An 18367-nucleotide genomic window follows, 5' to 3' on the forward strand; every position below is an offset into this window, starting at 1 on the left:
ATGCAAATAGCGATGCCCCACAGGGAAAAAAAAGAGGGCCGAAACCCGAGCGCGTTTCATTTCGCGCATTTTCATGAGACATTTCGAGAGGGAGAGCAAGAGTGAGAGAGAGAGCGACAGTTTTGCATAGAGGGTGAGAGAGGGAGAGGAAGAAGGCTTGCCGCCGCCGTTCCACTACAACAAAAAGGCCTCATAGACGCACATTTAGACGCAATTTTTGAATACAGAGAAAATCTTACGGGCGCGTCTATCCACCCGTCTATTTGCGCGTCTACCATTTTGCGTCTATAATCGCATGTATCAATGCATTTACACGCAAAAATAGACGCGCAATAGACGCACATATACACGCGCATATAGACACGCTGATAGACGCGTTTTTACAAGCACTGGTAGACGCGAACGGAAAACAAAAAATGTCATTTAAAAAAAAGATATTTAATTTCTTTTTTAAATTTGAATTATGGGGTGCATGTATAAGCGCGTGTAGTCTGCACTATAGACGCGCGTATAAACGCGAATTATCTGCAATTTAAACGCGCGGATAGACGCGCAAAACAGAACTAGAAAAAAAAAAACCAGAGAGCATGTGGTTGCAAAGCTCTCTGGTTTTTTTTTTTCCCCTCCCATACATCAGATTGTGCATTTGGGAAAAAGACAATGTATCTTACAGGCACGAGAATTGAAAATAAAAGTCCATGTATTCATTATATATCAAAAGCATTTACAAGGGAAGTTTAAGTGCTTGCGACCTAAAGCGTGGCCGCAAGCAGTAGGCTCAAAGATGGATCATACATATACAAGAAAAGAAGGCCTCATGAGGAGGTATGGTGCTCCTCTATGAATCTAAAGAGGAAACATCTTCGCTAGTACCACCATGGCTACTAGCATCGCTATCCCCCTCCTCGCTATGCTCCACATCCGGGTTCGCTTACACACACAAAAGATCAGGGTTGCTTACATAGACAAGGTGGAGAAAAAGTTATAATTAGCTATACTTTTAATAGGAAAGTAAGAAAAACATACCTCCTCTAGCTGTTGAATCCTCATGGCCCGGTTGTATTGGTCCTCAGTGATGAGACCCTCCTCATAGAAGTGAAGCCATGTGGCTACGCGGTTATGGCCTCGATAGTAACCTACCTCTCTAAGAGTAGGTATCCTACCAACGATGGTAGTCTGCAAAACATTAAGATATATACAAACAATTATGAGTCACAATATATTAGAATAAAATATATAAAGAATTGAAAGAAATATAAATTTTAAAAAACTAGAAATCAAAATATACTTACAAACTCTGCCTCCCACGACTCTCTACCGCTCGATCCGTAATGTGACGATCCCATGGTTTCCATTTGGATTCGTCGCGCCTCTACGTGCTGGCGACTCTTCACTTTCTCTGCTGCTTTCTTCTTGGCTTTCTTCCACTCTATGTGGTGGCACATAGGTGGTTGGCTATAGGCTCCACGCCCCTCCTCCTGCCTCCGCAGTGAGTCCCTGGCCCATGTCATGAGGTGGGACCTTTTGTTGTAAAGCATATCCCTCACTTTTGTGCGTCCCCAATCATCCGAGAATCGCTGACCCTCAGGATTTGGGTACCTCCTATGGACTGCCCTCAACACCTCCTGCCACAAGCCGCTTTTCTGATTTTTGAAGGCAATGAAACAATCTTTATACGTCGCATGCACGACAATCCTCATGTACGCCATTACATCCCTTCCCTCATCATCATGAAAGATGCCACCAGCATCTGTAACTCTATAGTATTGGCGTATAACCTTCTCTACGTGATCTACTGGTGAGGGTGATCACTCGCCACCTCCTAGGCAACCCCCACACAAGCCTCGTCCTCCCCCTTGACTCTCCCTCCTCCCTCTCTGTCGACTACCCTCTGCCTCGCTAGACGCACGAGCTTCTGCAAATACACATGCTTTCACAGATGCTTGTGGTTCAGCCAATGCATGTGGAGCATGTGGAGTACCTGCATATAAAGTACCTGCATATGGAGTACTTGCATGTGGAGTACCTGCATGTGGAGTTTGGGAAATAGTGCTAAGCAAAGACGTCAGAGGCGTCCCAGACATGACACTAAACACCTCATCCGCTATGGGAGAGCGGCCAAGGTGTCTGGTCATCTCTCCCATGAAGTCTTCCCTACTAGGAAAACCTCTAAAAAATGCATTGACCCCCCTGCCAAAGGAGACCAATGTATCATTCATGCGATCCAAATCCGGGTCATTACTAGATGAACCAGGATACGACATCTGCAAAAAAAACACAGAAAGACAAATTTATTTGCATACAAAAAATCATATATTACCTACATTTTCAAAGAGCTTTCTTTAGACATTGAGCATAAAACTTAAGTACTAATGCTTCTCATAAACAAGAAAACTGATAAACACAAACATGGGATTGGTCACATTCATCATTTCAAAAATATATTGTTTACTATCAGAACTGGGAGACTTGGCGCGTGTATCCCCGCGTCTAAATTGCAGGCTAGACGCGCTCTCAGACATGCTCCAGAGTTAACCTTCTGTCCAGCGCGTCTATCTTCGCATCTAAGATGCAGCACAGACGCGCTATCAGATGCACATTCTAGGTCAATGCGCGTGTATAATCGAGTGTAGGCTGCAGGTCAACCTTCTATCCAGCGCGTGTATCATCGCGTGTAGACTGCAGAGCATACGCGCTCTAAGACGCGCCCTCAGACGCTATGAGAGGAAACATTTTTCGCATCTATATCTGCGTCTACACTGAAATGTAGACGCGCTCGGTCGGCTGATTTTAGCCCGACGAACTGTTAGAAATGCGGGATCTAGAGCATGACATAACCGGAAGCTATGGAGGATGAAAGGAGAAGTCTAGACTCATGATGGAATGGACACTGTTTGTTACACAAGTGAATTAGGTTCCAAGATTGAGACTTGGACTCATAAACACAATCTTGTGTATGTGGACAATGACATTGACACTTTACTGAAATGAAAAGAGTACTATCATTGCATTAAGAAAGGAAGCAAGTACAATGCTTTATAGGAAAGTAGGAAACTGCAGTAGGCACCATTGTGCATATGGGATAAGTTAGCCTGCATATCCTTGACCCTGAGACTCCATACAAAGAGGCTGTTTGAGTGTGATTGCTGATTCTCAACACCCCTCCTCAATCACAACTAGTAAAGGCACAAAGTGTGTAGAGGCTGTAATGAGAACCACCTGCAAAGTGTGGGCATACCACAGACATGGCAATACACCAGAGGCTGTTGCAGAAAAAGCTAAGTGTGGGTACCATAAACATGGTGAACATCCAGAGGCTGTAATAGGGGCCTCACAAAGTGTACAGGGACTGTAATGCCAAGTTACATAAGGAGTTTTACAAAGCTTATGGCAGGAAGCATTAGGGCAAGGAAAATACAAGGCTATTAAAACAGTCTATCAAAATTATGAGAGTACAAGGACTGATGAGTCTTGTCCTTCCGATCCTGGTGATCTTCATCTTCTTCTTCCTTTGCTTCATTTTCTTCTTCTTCTTTGACTGCGACTAGATAGGCCTTTTGGGATCTCTTTCTTGCGTGGCAGAACGTCTCGGTGTGTCCGGTCCTTTTGCAAAAGTCACAAAAGAGCTAATCTTTCTTGCCTTTGTACCTGTTGCCAACATATAATGCATGCTCATCTCTAGAGGTACTTGGTTCTTCTTTAGTTTTTAGCTTCTTTTCTTCTTCTAACAGTGATGCCTGGATATCAACAAGTTCAGGATTTGGCATGTTGATTAGAGTTGTTGATACATTATTATATTCAGGAGGCAAGCTCTTAAGTAGAACACCGATGCAAACATCTTCATCCATTTTAATGTTGATTCCTGCAAGTTGGGTTAGGAGTCCTTCCATGTAATTAAGATGTGTGGCAAGTGATGTGCTGGACTTCATTTCAAGCCTGAAGAATTCAATTAGGAGACCATACTTTGATGATTTAGATTGTGCACCGAACAGGGTGTCAAGTCTTTTCCATGTATCCTGTGAGGTCTCACAGTTATCCACGTGATGGATATAACTGTCATCTAGCTCCAATTTGATAATGGCCTGGGCTCTGTCATCATTCTTTTGCCAAGTAGTTGCAAGGTCCGCGTCCTGCGGTTTCTTCTCTTTGCCATTTGTGATGGCCCAGAGACCCTTCTTCATCAGGATGAGCTTGATGCGGGTTTGCCAAGTGTGGAATCCGACTCCTTTGAATCGAGCATTTGGCGAGTCTTTGCCCATGTTAGATTTACGGGAACAGTAGCAAATCAACTTCAGACTTTATGAGATTTGAGCAACAGAAGAATTGATTGAGAGACACAAGTGCTAAAAAGCACTAACTGAGTGTCAATGAATACCAAATCTGCAAAAGTCTTTTACTCCAAGTGATCTTCCCCTTCTTGATTTGATGCTGATGCCTTTAGATCTGAGTGACAGTACTTTAACAAACTTCAGAGAGTATTGCTCAGTGATTAAAATCACTGTTGATAACTTCAGTGAGAGAAACAGTGAAAAATGTCAAGATTTTGAAGCTTTTGGCTATGGTGGAATTAGGGTTTCTGAGACAGGGGCCTGGTTTTTTGCTGATTGCAGGAGCTACAGTGCATCATTTTCAAAACTTTTTACATATCTAGGAAGCTTATGTCATGGGCTACCAAAGCCCCATGGAGATTGTCCAGATCGCGGGCTGTACGGCGCACGCAGAGGCCACGAACAGAATCCGCGCAGATCTGGACAGCGACAGTGAATTTCGGCAATGCTGGAGCCAGGGAGCATCAATGTCATTGATTATTGTGCCAAGATGAAGCGCCTTGAGCAGAGGAACAACTCTCCAGAAGAAATCGTGGGCTGAAATGGTCTGATTGAAGAGTTATGGAAGCTCCAAGCAAGGTAGGTCCTGGGTCTGGCTATGGCAGACACAGAGCAGAGTTTGGGGATTTTCACAATGCTGAGCTCCAGATGGTCCAATGTCCTGGATTGATGTGATACAGGGAAGCTTTATGAGTTGGGGAATACTTTTCTAGAAGGAAGCTCCAAGAGATTTGACCTGTGGAGTGAGATATAAGCAGTTCAATCTGACAGGGTGCTGCTGGCTATGGCTGCCATGGAAGCTTCAGTGAGAGTAGAGTTGAGAAAAGAAGTCATACACTGACACTGAGTTGGATGGAGGTTCAGAAGAATCAAGAGAGGCTGGAGAAGCAATGCCATGCCCAACTGGGCTCTGATACCATGTTAGAAATGCGGGATCTAGAGCATGACATAACCGGAAGCTATGGAGGATGGAAGGAGAAGTGTAGACTCATGATGGAATGGACACTGTTTGTTACACAAGTGAATTAGGTTCCAAGATTGAGACTTGGACTCATAAACATAATCTTGTGTATGTGGACAATGACATTGATACTTTACTGAAATGAAAAGAGTACTATCATTGCATTAAGAAAGGAAGCAAGTACAATGCTTTATAGGAAAGTAGAAAACTGCAGTAGGCACCATTGTGCATATGGGATAAGTTAGCCTGCATATCCTTGACCCTGAGACTCCATACAAAGAGGCTGTTTGAGTGTGATTGCTGATTCTCAACACGAACGCCATTGATGATTTACAAAATGCAATACATAATGGAATCACAAATCCTAAATACACAGACAGAGCAGAGAGAGGAAGAGAGAAACAGAGAGAGAGAGAGAGAGAGAGAGAGAGAGAGAGAGAGAGACTCACCTTGGGTGTTTGGTGTGGCGGGTGGTGGCGCTTCTTCCTTCTCCTTCTTCCTCTCCTTGGTAAGTTACCCTCCCTTGATGTTTGCTTGCTTGCTTGCTTGTTGCTTCTTCTTGTTCTCCTCTCTCTTGTCTCTTTCTTCCTCTCCTTGGCTTTCCTTTTTCCATTCTTGTGTGTTTAAAATGAAAGAAGAGGTGAGTCATGAGGAGGTGAGGCATGAAGAGACTAGGTGAGGCATGAAGAGATTGCATGTCAGCTAAACTCAAGCTTCAGAACCGCAAAAAATGCAGGAAAGAAAAGGCGCAGTTTGAAAAGAAATGATTTAAGTATGGTTTGAATTTTGACGTGTGCATCTATTTTTGCATGTATATGCGTGTCTATTATTCAAGTAGACGCAAGTATAGACGCAAACATAGACGCGGAAATAGACGCCAATATAGACGCGTACGTAAACGCGGATATAGACGCGCATTTAGGCTTTATCATGATTTTTTGTTTTTAAGATAAGTTTTGATAGTGAATTCTTATCATAAGTTTTAATATATTTATAAAAAATTTTGTGTATTTAAAATTGAGATCTTAGAATAATTAATACGCTAGCTTTAAGTCAGGATATCATGCATGTCCTATTTGCGGTCCCTCTCTAGTTTCCTCTAGGCCGGCACGTTTAAAGAAGGTTATCTACGACAATCATCATCGATTTCTTCCTATTGACCATCCCAAATATGTTCTCCCTACTAATGGAATGACTTCACAATCTCTAACTATTCGAGATTGGAAGGAGAGATGGATTAATACTGACAGCCACCCTCCACTCGGCATGAGTTAGTAAGAAGTGCATTTCTCTCGATTGACTTTAAAGTATTTAGCATGATGAATTGTTTACATAATATATTGTTTGTTTGTTAGGTTCTCTATATTTTTTAGTCTTCCGTACTGGACTGAACTCAAGATCAATCACTTGTTGGACCCCATGCACATATTCAAAAATGTTGTATCTACATTATGGGATCACTTGATAGGGGCTCGTGATTCAGTTAATGTAAGGGAGGATTTACGTAACATTGGTCGCATGAGATGAGCCTGGCCACGCATTGGACCCAGAGGAAAGATTGAGCTACCCCATGCACCTTGGATGTTGTCAAAGAACGAGGAAAAAATAGTGAAGGAACAAATATATAGCTTTCAAACACCCACAGGATGTATGAGATGTCTTAACGGAGCCTTCATAAAGAAAAAGAAAAGAGGTGTGGAGCAACTATCTGGTTTGAAGTCCCACGATTGGCACAAAATGATTCAAGTAAGGGTATCTCTAACCATGAATATAGTAATTAGTGGAGTAACTATGTGTAAACTTTGGGGTATGATGACTTTTTCCTCAACTAATCATTTGATCTATGAATATTGTTTACATTCAGTTCGTACTTCCTACTAGCATATCCCATTGTGTATCCAAAGATGTACGTTGTTGTCGCGTTAAGAGTTGAAGGTCTACCACCGGGGCTTTTAGTGTAGAAGAAGAGTTTAGGATTCAAGATTCAGAAAGGAAAAATGGATTGGGTTTTAAGAAGATTTGGGGTTTAGAAATAATTTAGGTACGGAAGAGGAATTCAAACCTTCTCACTTTGTACTTAGCATACATGAACAGAAGGAATAAGACTAATTTGATTACATCAAATGCTTCAAGATACATACATCATTTTATAAAGGATATTTTCAGATTTCTAATTCATTTATGAATGTCAAAAGCAAGCTCTAATGGCATTTCTTTCATGTACATAGATGAATTTCAATCCTTTGGGTCAAGTATATTGTTGATAGAATCAAATACATCCAAGATTTGGGCCAAAGATACATGAAATGAATGTGAAAAGAATAATTTTAGCTTCAGCCCTATTTTAAAACATAAAATTCCAGCCCATAAACAAATTCAAAATGAGTGCATAAACTCAAGAAGAAGCACTTTTGATCATCTATGAACAATGACCTGAAGAAAAGAGGTCATTTTCCTCAATTATAACCATAAAAAACCCATGTTTGCTCATAAAAATAGATCAAAATAGTGGGCTGCCCTGTTTATGACTAGTTATTTTAGCCCATAACAGTCCATAAGTCTTCAATATCCTCACCCTTTGCTTGCCCCAAAGTCACTCAAGTTCTTGGGCACAAGTCGGGCTTCATTGGACCAAGAATAAGGTAGAGAAGATGAGAGAAGTCGTGCATAAGAGCAGGCTGAATACTCTTTTCTCAGATTTCCCCTCTTTTATAGATAGTTTCAGCATGCATTTTTGTCAGACCAAAGAGGTAGAGAAGTGGAGCTCTCACCATGTTTACATCTTCAATAGTTGGGCCTGTTAATCTTCAGTTTGCATGCTTCATTTCATGCATCTCAGCTCTAGCTTTCTTCCAATCTCCCTCAGTCAGTGCAGCCCGCATTTTGCACCGAAAAACGCGGGCTGCTCTCTGCTCTAATGTGAGGTGTCCGCTAGTCCCAATCCACGGCACACCTTTTAGTAGTCCATCAGTAGGTTTTTCCATAAATGATGCCGCCCGGTGCTCCCTTGGAACATCACGGGATTGTCACTTAGGCCCTACCGAGTCTACTTCGCAACGGGAGAGTTCTGGCCGAACCCACTAGGATCGACCTGAAGACTTAGGTTCCTAAAATCGGATGGGTCTCCTAGCAGCCAGCTAGCGTCAGTAATTTCGAGTTCCACTTTTTAGAGGATTACTCAATCTGAAGCGGACTTGCCATTGCACTTGGTTCAAAGAGAATGGGAGACGGAGGGGAGTGTGGTACGTCAACCCTCCTGCCCATAAGGCAAAATCCCATTCCGGTCCCCTAAAACAATGCAAGTCGGCTCTACCTAATGACTACTTGGTCAATTTATCGTCTTCCTATTTCTATATTCGATGTAGAAAAGCTCCCAGCTAACCGGGACCACCCTACCATTGGACGGACCCGTCGGGGGTTACGCCCACCCGCTTTCCTCTGATGATGGGTCATCTTTAGTTTTTTAATTACCTACAACACATTTATTGGAACATATACAACCAGCTTCCTTAATTAGTCCATTTAGACACACGTTCCTTCACATAATTTATCTCACTAACACGCATACAATTCGAACAATAAAGCAACTTCTTTATTATATTGGAAGTCTATTACAATTTCCATCATTCCGTCCCAGCGGAAGATACACAGAATTCCATAAGGACATTCTGTCCACCAAGATTCCACCCTCATAACTAGTATTTAGGGTTCCAGGATCCCATCCTGGGTCATGAAGGGGCTCGTCAGATTCTTGGAACAATGCAGGATTTACAGCCAGAGCCCCCTCTGGCACCTACAATTCCTACTGCCCGAGACTATCCCTACTGACAGACCTTTCGCCTACGGAGCCGGTCCAAGCCTCTCGTAGCGATAATCACGACCCCCTTGGAGTAGGGTCTCGCTGCTAGCTTGGGGGTAGCCTAGCGCGATCCTTCCTTTTATTCTGTTGGCAATAATTTCAATCAAAAATCTAGATTCTAGCAAACACAAACAATCCTTTCAAATATGTATCAAATAGTGCAATGACAATCATCCCAACATGTAAATCACAGTTTCATATAACCAAGGTAGACCTTATCCTAAGGCAACCTTTCATGAGGATTCTTCTCCTCATAAAGAAGTGTTGAGTACACCTCTTAAAACACATTAAGCAGGGCATGAGTTTTCCATTTGGATTTACTTATCTAACATAAGCAAAATCCCTTAAGGAAATATATTGTGTCAATAATCTCAACAAGATGATCTTTAGGATTCCTAAATAGATAACCAGTTTCTATAACCTTCACTAATCAGTTCTTAACCTTGTCGCATTTTGATCATAACTCTATTGAATACGCATAAAGACATATGTACAATAACCTTTGACAATTAATTCTATCTTGATTCTATGCCTTAGTATCCCAACTATTCTAGCTAGAAATCATAGTGATTAATCGTTTTATGCTTGAACTAATATGTCTTTCTAGATGAGTTATCAGTTTAATGTGTAAGCGAAGAATATGAAAGCTAATATCCTATGTAATTTATCTTATATTATAAAATTGATAATCTAGTAATGAATAACCTGGTTTGGTGGCATGACGACATTAGGGACTTCATCTTTACTCACGCTCGCATTAGCCACACCCGATGTTCCAATTGTGGTGGCAATTCCCGCAACCTCGGGCACTCCCGTATCATTGGCAATACCCGTCGCTTGACCGGTTGCGTTGATTTCCATGGTTTTTCCACTTTGTCGCTTTGGAGCCATCGTCCACGAGAAGTTTGAGAGATAGGGAAGGTGGGATAGATTTTAGATGAGAGAGGGTAGAGAATATGGCTTAGTTAAAGATCGAGACAAGGGATTTGAGCTAGCTCTCTTCCTCTCTCTCTCTCTCTCTCTCTCTCTCTCTCTCTCTCTCTCTCTAGCTTCTCGCAGCCTCTTGAAGGAGTATTCTTCCTTCTCTCTTCTTCTCTCTCGCAGCCTCTCGGTGTCTCCTTATCTCCCTTATGCCTCTCCCATGCCTCGTATTTATAGTGAATTGGGGAAGAGGGCTTGTGGTTGAGAAGTGGAGCTCTTTGTGGAGGGGGATCTTGGAAAGATCAGTGATCTGATGCTCAGATCATAAATCTGATGGTTCCATTGGCTCCGAAAGGGGGGTAAAACTCCAAGACACTTGCTTAGAAAGCTCTCAGTTCACTCCTTCTTCTTTTCTCTGTTCGAAGTGCTGTCTACTGCCTGTAAACTGCGATCGCGGCGCGCGCGATTTCGCCAGTCACTTTTCTTTGTTTTTCTTTTTATAAAATCTTCAAACTAACTAACACATCACTTGTTTTTTTCTTTTAAATGACATCTAGTTCTAGAAATCTCCATATCTCTTTTTTTTTTAAAAAAATAAGATAATCTCTAAAATATCTAAAATATTCTAGTCTTGTCCAAAAGTCTAATATTTTTAGACCATCCAAACTATACACATTATCCTAGTGATTAATATAACTCATAAGTTTCGTTCACGTTGTAATTTACGTGAAGGATGGCCACGGTCCTTGCCAATTCGAAAAAAATATCGAATTTACGACTCTTGATTTCTCTAAATAAAATATTTTAAATTAAATAAAAATTATTAATAATTAATATTAGTTATTTTTTACCTTAGTTAGTCTTTAGTTAGTAATCTTACTAACTTATTAATTAACTAACTAACTTTTGAACTAACCAACTAACTTTTATTGTGTGGAAATATTACATCCTTCTCCCCTTAGAGAAATCGAGATGTCCTCATCTCGAGAGAAACTGTGGGTATTGTTGATGAAGAGCATCCTCATCTATCCATGAAGCATCTTCTTCAGGGTAATCCTTCCATTGGACAAGGTATTCTCTAAGGGTTCTACTCCTCAATTTTCTCTCCCTTACATCAATCACTCTGTCAGGTTGTAGCTCAAGGACTCCTTGGCTAGGTATTACAACTTGTTCATCATCAAGGATATGGTTAGGGTTAGCTACGTATGCTTTCAATAAGCTAACATGAAATACATTGTGGATTTTTATATTCTCAGGGAGTTGTATCTTGTAAGCGCTTGGTCCTAGGCACTTGAGAATCTTATAGGGTCCACAATATCTTGGACTTAGCTTCTTAAACTCACCTAAAGACAAAGAACTCTTCTTTGGATGGACACGGATGAAGACCATGTCTCCCTCTTTGAAGATTCGTTCTTGCCTTTTTAGATTAGCATACGCCTTTTGTCGATCCTTGGCAGCTTGAATATCCTGTCTGATGATCTTGATTTGATCATCCATTTCTTCTAACATTTTTCTCGAGGCTTCTACCCTTAGAGTAGGATCGGAAAAATTAAGTGGCATACGACAATCTTGACCATACAGTGCCTGAAATGGAGTCATCTGAATACTTCGATGATAGGAGGCATTATAGGCAAATTCCACTAAGGATAGATACTGAATCCACCTTTTAGGTTCCTTGCTGCAATATGCACGCAGAATATCCTCAATTACTTGATTAACTCGTTCTGTCTGCCCATTAGTTTGTGGATGATAAGCAGTACTGAAACAAAGTTGGGTTCCAATGGCTTCAAATAAACTCTTCCAGAAGTGTGATGTGAAAAGAGAATCACGATCACTGATGATCCTTTTAGGTAACCCATGTAACCTAAAAATCTCTTTTACAAAAATTCTAGCAATATCTGAAGCCTTGTAATTGGTTTTTGTTGGTAGAAGATGAGCGACCTTTGTTAGCATGTCTACTATTACCATTATTGAGTTATATCCTCCTTGTACAGAAGGTAACCCAACTACAAAGTCCATGCTAATAAATTCCCATTTCATCTGGGGAATGTCAAGTGGCTGGAGTTTTCCTGGTAACTTGACACGTTCAGATTTTACCCTTTGGCAATTTAAACATTCAGTGACATACTTAAGTATATCACCCTTGAGTTTTTGCCAGTAATAACTTTTCCTGACAGTATTAAGAGTTTTTGCATATCCTGGGTGTCCTGAAAAAGGAGAGTCATGTGCTTCCCAAAGTATCCTTCTCTTGAGAGTCTGACTTGAAGGAATGCATAGTCTCATTTTGAAATAAACAAGTCCTTCATCTTCATCTATAGAGAATTCCTGATACTTAGTCTTGAGTTTGGGATCTTGCTCCTTATTCTGAACTTCCCAAAACAATTGTTGATAGTCTGGGTCCTTATTTGCTTCATCCTTGGTCAACTCGATGATAGGATTAGTCGGCATCGATACCATTGTAGCTAGAGTTTCTGACCTAGATGGTTCTTCAGTGATAAGAGCATTAAGGAAGGCTTTACGGCTAAGGGCATCTGCTACTACATTTTCTTTACCGGGTCTGAACTTAATTTCAAAGTCATATTCCTGTAGAACCTCGATCCAACGTCGTTGCCTCATATTAAGATCAGGTTGAGTAAAAATCCACTTAAGACTTTTATGATCTGTGACTAAGGAAAACTTATTTCCAAGCAAGTAATGTCTCCATAATTTGAGAGCATGAATCACAGCTAATAACTCCAGGTCATGAGTAGCATATTTCTGCTCATGGATTTTCAACTTTCTTGAAGAGTAAGCTATAGGATGTCCTTCCTGCATTAGTACACATCCCAATGCAAGAGAGCTGGCATCTGTGACAACTTCAAATTCCTTGTTCAAGTCAGGTAGCCTTAAGATAGGAGCAGTTACCAGACTATGCTTTAGTTGCTCAAAGCTAGATTGTTCGATTGGCGTCCAATTAATGGCAACTTGCTTCTTAAGTAAATTTGTAAGAGGTGCTGCAATTTGAGCATAGTTTCTGATGAATACCCTATACCATCCTGTTAGGCCAAGGAAACTTCTCACTTCCTTGATAGTGGTTGGGGGCGGCCAATCTTGAACATCCTTGACCTTGGCAGGATCTACTGATATACCCTCAATAGATACTATGAATCCCAAGTATTCAATCTTTCTTTTGAAGAATGCACACTTCTTCTTCTTGGCATACAACTTGTGTGTTCTCATTGTCTCTAGGACAATGCGAAGATGTGGTTCATGATCCTCTTCCTCCTTAGAATAAGTTAGGACGTCATCGAAGAATACAAGGACAAAGTCATCAAGGTGGGGTCTAAAAATGTCCTGCATTAACCTGTTGAAGGTAGCTGGAGCATTTGTCAATCCAAATGACATCACAATGAATTCGAAATGGCCGTATCTTGTGTTGAAGGCGGTCTTTGGAATATCTTTATTCTTGACTCTAATTTGGTAATATCCTGACCGAAGATCAATCTTGGAAAAGATCTTTGCTCCTTGTAGACGATCAAGAAGCTCATCAATCCTTGGGATTGGGTACTTATTCTTTACTGTCACCTGGTTTAGCCCTCGGTAGTCGATACAAAGACGGAGAGTTCCATCTTTCTTCTTTTGGAATAATACTGGGGCTCCCCATGGTGAACTACTTGGCCGGATATACCCTTGTTCTAGCAGTTGCTTGAGTTGCTCTTTTAGTTCGATGGCTTCAGGAATAGACATTTTGTAAGGTCTTTTTGCCACTGGAGCAGCTCCTGGAACAAGTTTGATCTCATGATCAACTTCTCTTTCCGGAGGTAACTCAGTTAGCTCTTCAGGAAATATGTCAGCATACTCTTTTAACCAGGATGGTTCTTCTTCTGCATGATCATCTTGATTTGTCTTGTTAAGCTTGATCAAGTAAATAGGTAATCCTTTCTTCAAGCCTTTCACAATTCGAGAAGCTTTTGCCAATTGAACTTTAGGTTTCCCTGTTTCACCTTGTGTAGTTGCTATTTCACCATTCAAATCCTGAAATGTGACTTGACCTTTTCCACAATGGATATGAGCATCATTGGGAATCAGCCAATCCATTCCTAGTAAACATTCATAGGCTCCTAGGTTCATTACTCTGAACCTCATACTTGAAAGGTTTTCCCCTAGGTTAAACTCTACCTTGGCAGTTTGCTGTGTAGAAAGTACTTCCTTTCCATTTGCTAATTCCACAAGCAGCTTTGATGCATTTACAATATCTATACCTATCTTCTTAGCACACTTGGGTGAAATAAATGAGTGTGTACTTCCACAGTCAATCAAAACTTTAAATGATTTACCTTGGTGACTAGCCGGTGTCTGTATTACCGAATATTGACGATTTGGTCCTTTCCTGTGGAATGCAGCATGAACAGTTGCTCTTTCAATATCTTCTTCCATAGTAGGGTCTTCCTCCTTATTAGTCTCTTTTAGGGTAATATTTGACGTTCTTCCTCTTGCCATAGCTACATGACCACGACCTTGGGCAGCTCTGCCTTGACCTCGAAATTGGCCTTGGTGATGGTTTCTACCAAGCTTTGGACAATCTCTCCTGAAATGTCCTGTCTCATTACAATGGAAGCACCTAAGACCATCCCTGTTTCCTTGGGTAGGAATAAAATTTCCAACTGCATTGGATTTTGCCTTCTTCTTTTGTCCTTGGAAAAATTGTCCTTGGGTTCTTTTTGCTTGACCTTTGAATCCTCCTTTGTTCTGGTTATTGTAGCTCCAGAACTTATTGTGATTAGGCTTTGACTGTACTTCCCGCAAAATAGGAGCAGCTCGAATCAAAGCATCCTGGAGGTCTATGGGGCGCATTGATTCTAAACGAGTGTTCAGAGGATAATTTAGCCCATTGCAAAACTTGGACACTTGTTGAACCGTATCCATGGGGGGTGCATATTTAAGAAGAGAAACAAACTTGGAGTAGTATGCTTCCAAGGTCAGTCCCATTTGCTTCAAATTGAAGAACTCATTCATCTTTTGGGTGCGATAAGCTGGAGGTAAATACCTTCCTCTTACAGCTTCTTTCAGCAAATCCCAAGTAATGGTATTTTCAGGGACACCTTGATCTCGGCACCACTGCTTCCACCAAAGTCGAGCTTTGCCAATTAATTTTAGCTTAGCTATTATGACTTGGTTGGCTGGGATAGTTTCAGCAGCAGTAAAATAATCTTCCATCGATTCGATCCAAATTTCTGCATCAGCTTCCACATTTTCGCCTTTCCCATTAAACTCTGGAGGTTTGACTTGCTTCAATAAATTCCTTTTCTCTTGAGCTTCGTTGGGAATTGTTGTGGGTGCGAGATTCTGGGAAATTTTTAGCAATTCGTAAGTTAAATTTTACAACTCTATGTAGCGTCAATAATAGAGTTCAATACTCAAAATATCTCTCGCTTAGTCTTACTGAAACAATTCTCAAATCAACTTTCTTCCCATAAAATTAAATTGCAATTTCAGAGGTTTCAAGACAAAAATAATAAAAATAGGATTGCATTATTTCTTTGATTGATAAAGTATCAATCAGTCTTTTATTACAACGGATATACAAGGTAATCAGATGGAAGGAAATACATTATTCAAATGGCTCGCAGGCTCATCTTATTTTCTCTCAGGAAAGGATTCCCTACTACAATCTAAGTATGACACTCTGATACATCCTTTATGAAGTAACTTGGATTCGGAGAGTAAATATCTAGGAATCTATATTTTTGAGGGAGTTCAGGAAATCCCTCTTTTTTGTAGTTGCGGCGGCTAGAGCGACCTATGACTTTTATTCTGTCAGCCGGAAGGATCTTCGTAACTTCCCCATAGATATATTGGTTTAGTTTGATCTTCTTGCCTCTAGTATACAGGGTTGAGTTTACAGTGGCCTCATGAAATAGATAGATCTTAACAACTTTAAGATCTTCCATCCATTTTACCCTTTTCAGATTATTTTGAAGATAAGCTAGACGGCTTGCATCAATATAGCAATATCCTCCACTAATCATCCACCGTCTTTCACGATATAGAGGCGACGGGTTGTACAACTGATCTAGTACTCGCATCATCTGAATTCTCGAGGAAAAACTGGATGAATGCATAGCTGACATAAACATTACTTGAAAGATCAAGAATCGCTTCCAAGATTCATTACTCTGCCATAATTCAAAAAACATACGTTAATAAAGAGAAGAAAACATGTCCTAGGCTATGCTTAGAAAAAATAATATTTTTCTTAAGCTTACGTCGTAATCTATACTAGCGTGCGCTCTGATACCAACTGTGAGGTGTCCGCTAGTCCCAATCCACGGCACACCTTTTAGTAGTCCATCAGTAGGTTTTTCCATAAATGATGCCGCCCGGTGCTCCCTTGGAACATCACGGGATTGTCACTTAGGCCCTACCGAGTCTACTTCGCAACGGGAGAGTTCTGGCCGAACCCACTAGGATCGACCTGAAGACTTAGGTTCCTAAAATCGGATGGGTCTCCTAGCAGCCAGCTAGCGTCAGTAATTTCGAGTTCCACTTTTTAGAGGATTACTCAATCTGAAGCGGACTTGCCATTGCACTTGGTTCAAAGAGAATGGGAGACGGAGGGGAGTGTGGTACGTCAACCCTCCTGCCCATAAGGCAAAATCCCATTCCGGTCCCCTAAAACAATGCAAGTCGGCTCTACCTAATGACTACTTGGTCAATTTATCGTCTTCCTATTTCTATATTCGATGTAGAAAAGCTCCCAGCTAACCGGGACCACCCTACCATTGGACGGACCCGTCGGGGGTTACGCCCACCCGCTTTCCTCTGATGATGGGTCATCTTTAGTTTTTTAATTACCTACAACACATTTATTGGAACATATACAACCAGCTTCCTTAATTAGTCCATTTAGACACACGTTCCTTCACATAATTTATCTCACTAACACGCATACAATTCGAACAATAAAGCAACTTCCTTATTATATTGGAAGTCTATTACAATTTCCATCATTCCGTCCCAGCGGAAGATACACAGAATTCCATAAGGACATTCTGTCCACCAAGATTCCACCCTCATAACTAGTATTTAGGGTTCCAGGATCCCATCCTGGGTCACGAAGGGGCTCGTCAGATTCTTGGAACAATGCAGGATTTACAGCCAGAGCCCCCTCTGGCACCTACAATTCCTACTGCCCGAGACTATCCCTACTGACAGACCTTTCGCCTACGGAGCCGGTCCAAGCCTCTCGTAGCGATAATCACGACCCCCTTGGAGTAGGGTCTCGCTGCTAGCTTGGGGGTAGCCTAGCGCGATCCTTCCTTTTATTCTGTTGGCAATAATTTCAATCAAAAATCTAGATTCTAGCAAACACAAACAATCCTTTCAAATATGTATCAAATAGTGCAATGACAATCATCCCAACATGTAAATCACAGTTTCACATAACCAAGGTAGACCTTATCCTAAGGCAACCTTTCATGAGGATTCTTCTCCTCATAAAGAAGTGTTGAGTACACCTCTTAAAACACATTAAGCAGGGCATGAGTTTTCCATTTGGATTTACTTATCTAACATAAGCAAAATCCCTTAAGGAAATATATTGTGTCAATAATCTCAACAAGATGATCTTTAGGATTCCTAAATAGATAACCAGTTTCTATAACCTTCACTAATCAGTTCTTAACCTTGTCGCATTTTGATCATAACTCTATTGAATACGCATAAAGACATATGTACAATAACCTTTGACAATTAATTCTATCTTGATTCTATGCCTTAGTATCCCAACTATTCTAGCTAGAAATCATAGTGATTAATCGTTTTATGCTTGAACTAATATGTCTTTCTAGATGAGTTATCAGTTTAATGTGTAAGCGAAGAATATGAAAGCTAATATCCTATGTAATTTATCTTATATTATAAAATTGATAATCTAGTAATGAATAACCTGGTTTGGTGGCATGACGACATTAGGGACTTCATCTTTACTCACGCTCGCATTAGCCACACCCGATGTTCCAATTGTGGTGGCAATTCCCGCAACCTCGGGCACTCCCGTATCATTGGCAATACCCGTCGCTTGACCGGTTGCGTTGATTTCCATGGTTTTTCCACTTTGTCGCTTTGGAGCCATCGTCCACGAGAAGTTTGAGAGATAGGGAAGGTGGGATAGATTTTAGATGGGAGAGGGTAGAGAATATGGCTTAGTTAAAGATCGAGACAAGGGATTTGAGCTAGCTCTCTTCCTCTCTCTCTCTCTCTCTCTCTCTCTCTCTCTCTCTCTCTCTCTCTCTCTCTAGCTTCTCGCAACCTCTTGAA

Source organism: Lygodium microphyllum, chromosome 17 (assembly GCF_053477565.2).
Source record: "Lygodium microphyllum isolate KBCC chromosome 17, Lygodium_microphyllum_v1.1.10, whole genome shotgun sequence".
Classification (NCBI taxonomy): Eukaryota; Viridiplantae; Streptophyta; class Polypodiopsida; order Schizaeales; family Lygodiaceae; genus Lygodium; species Lygodium microphyllum.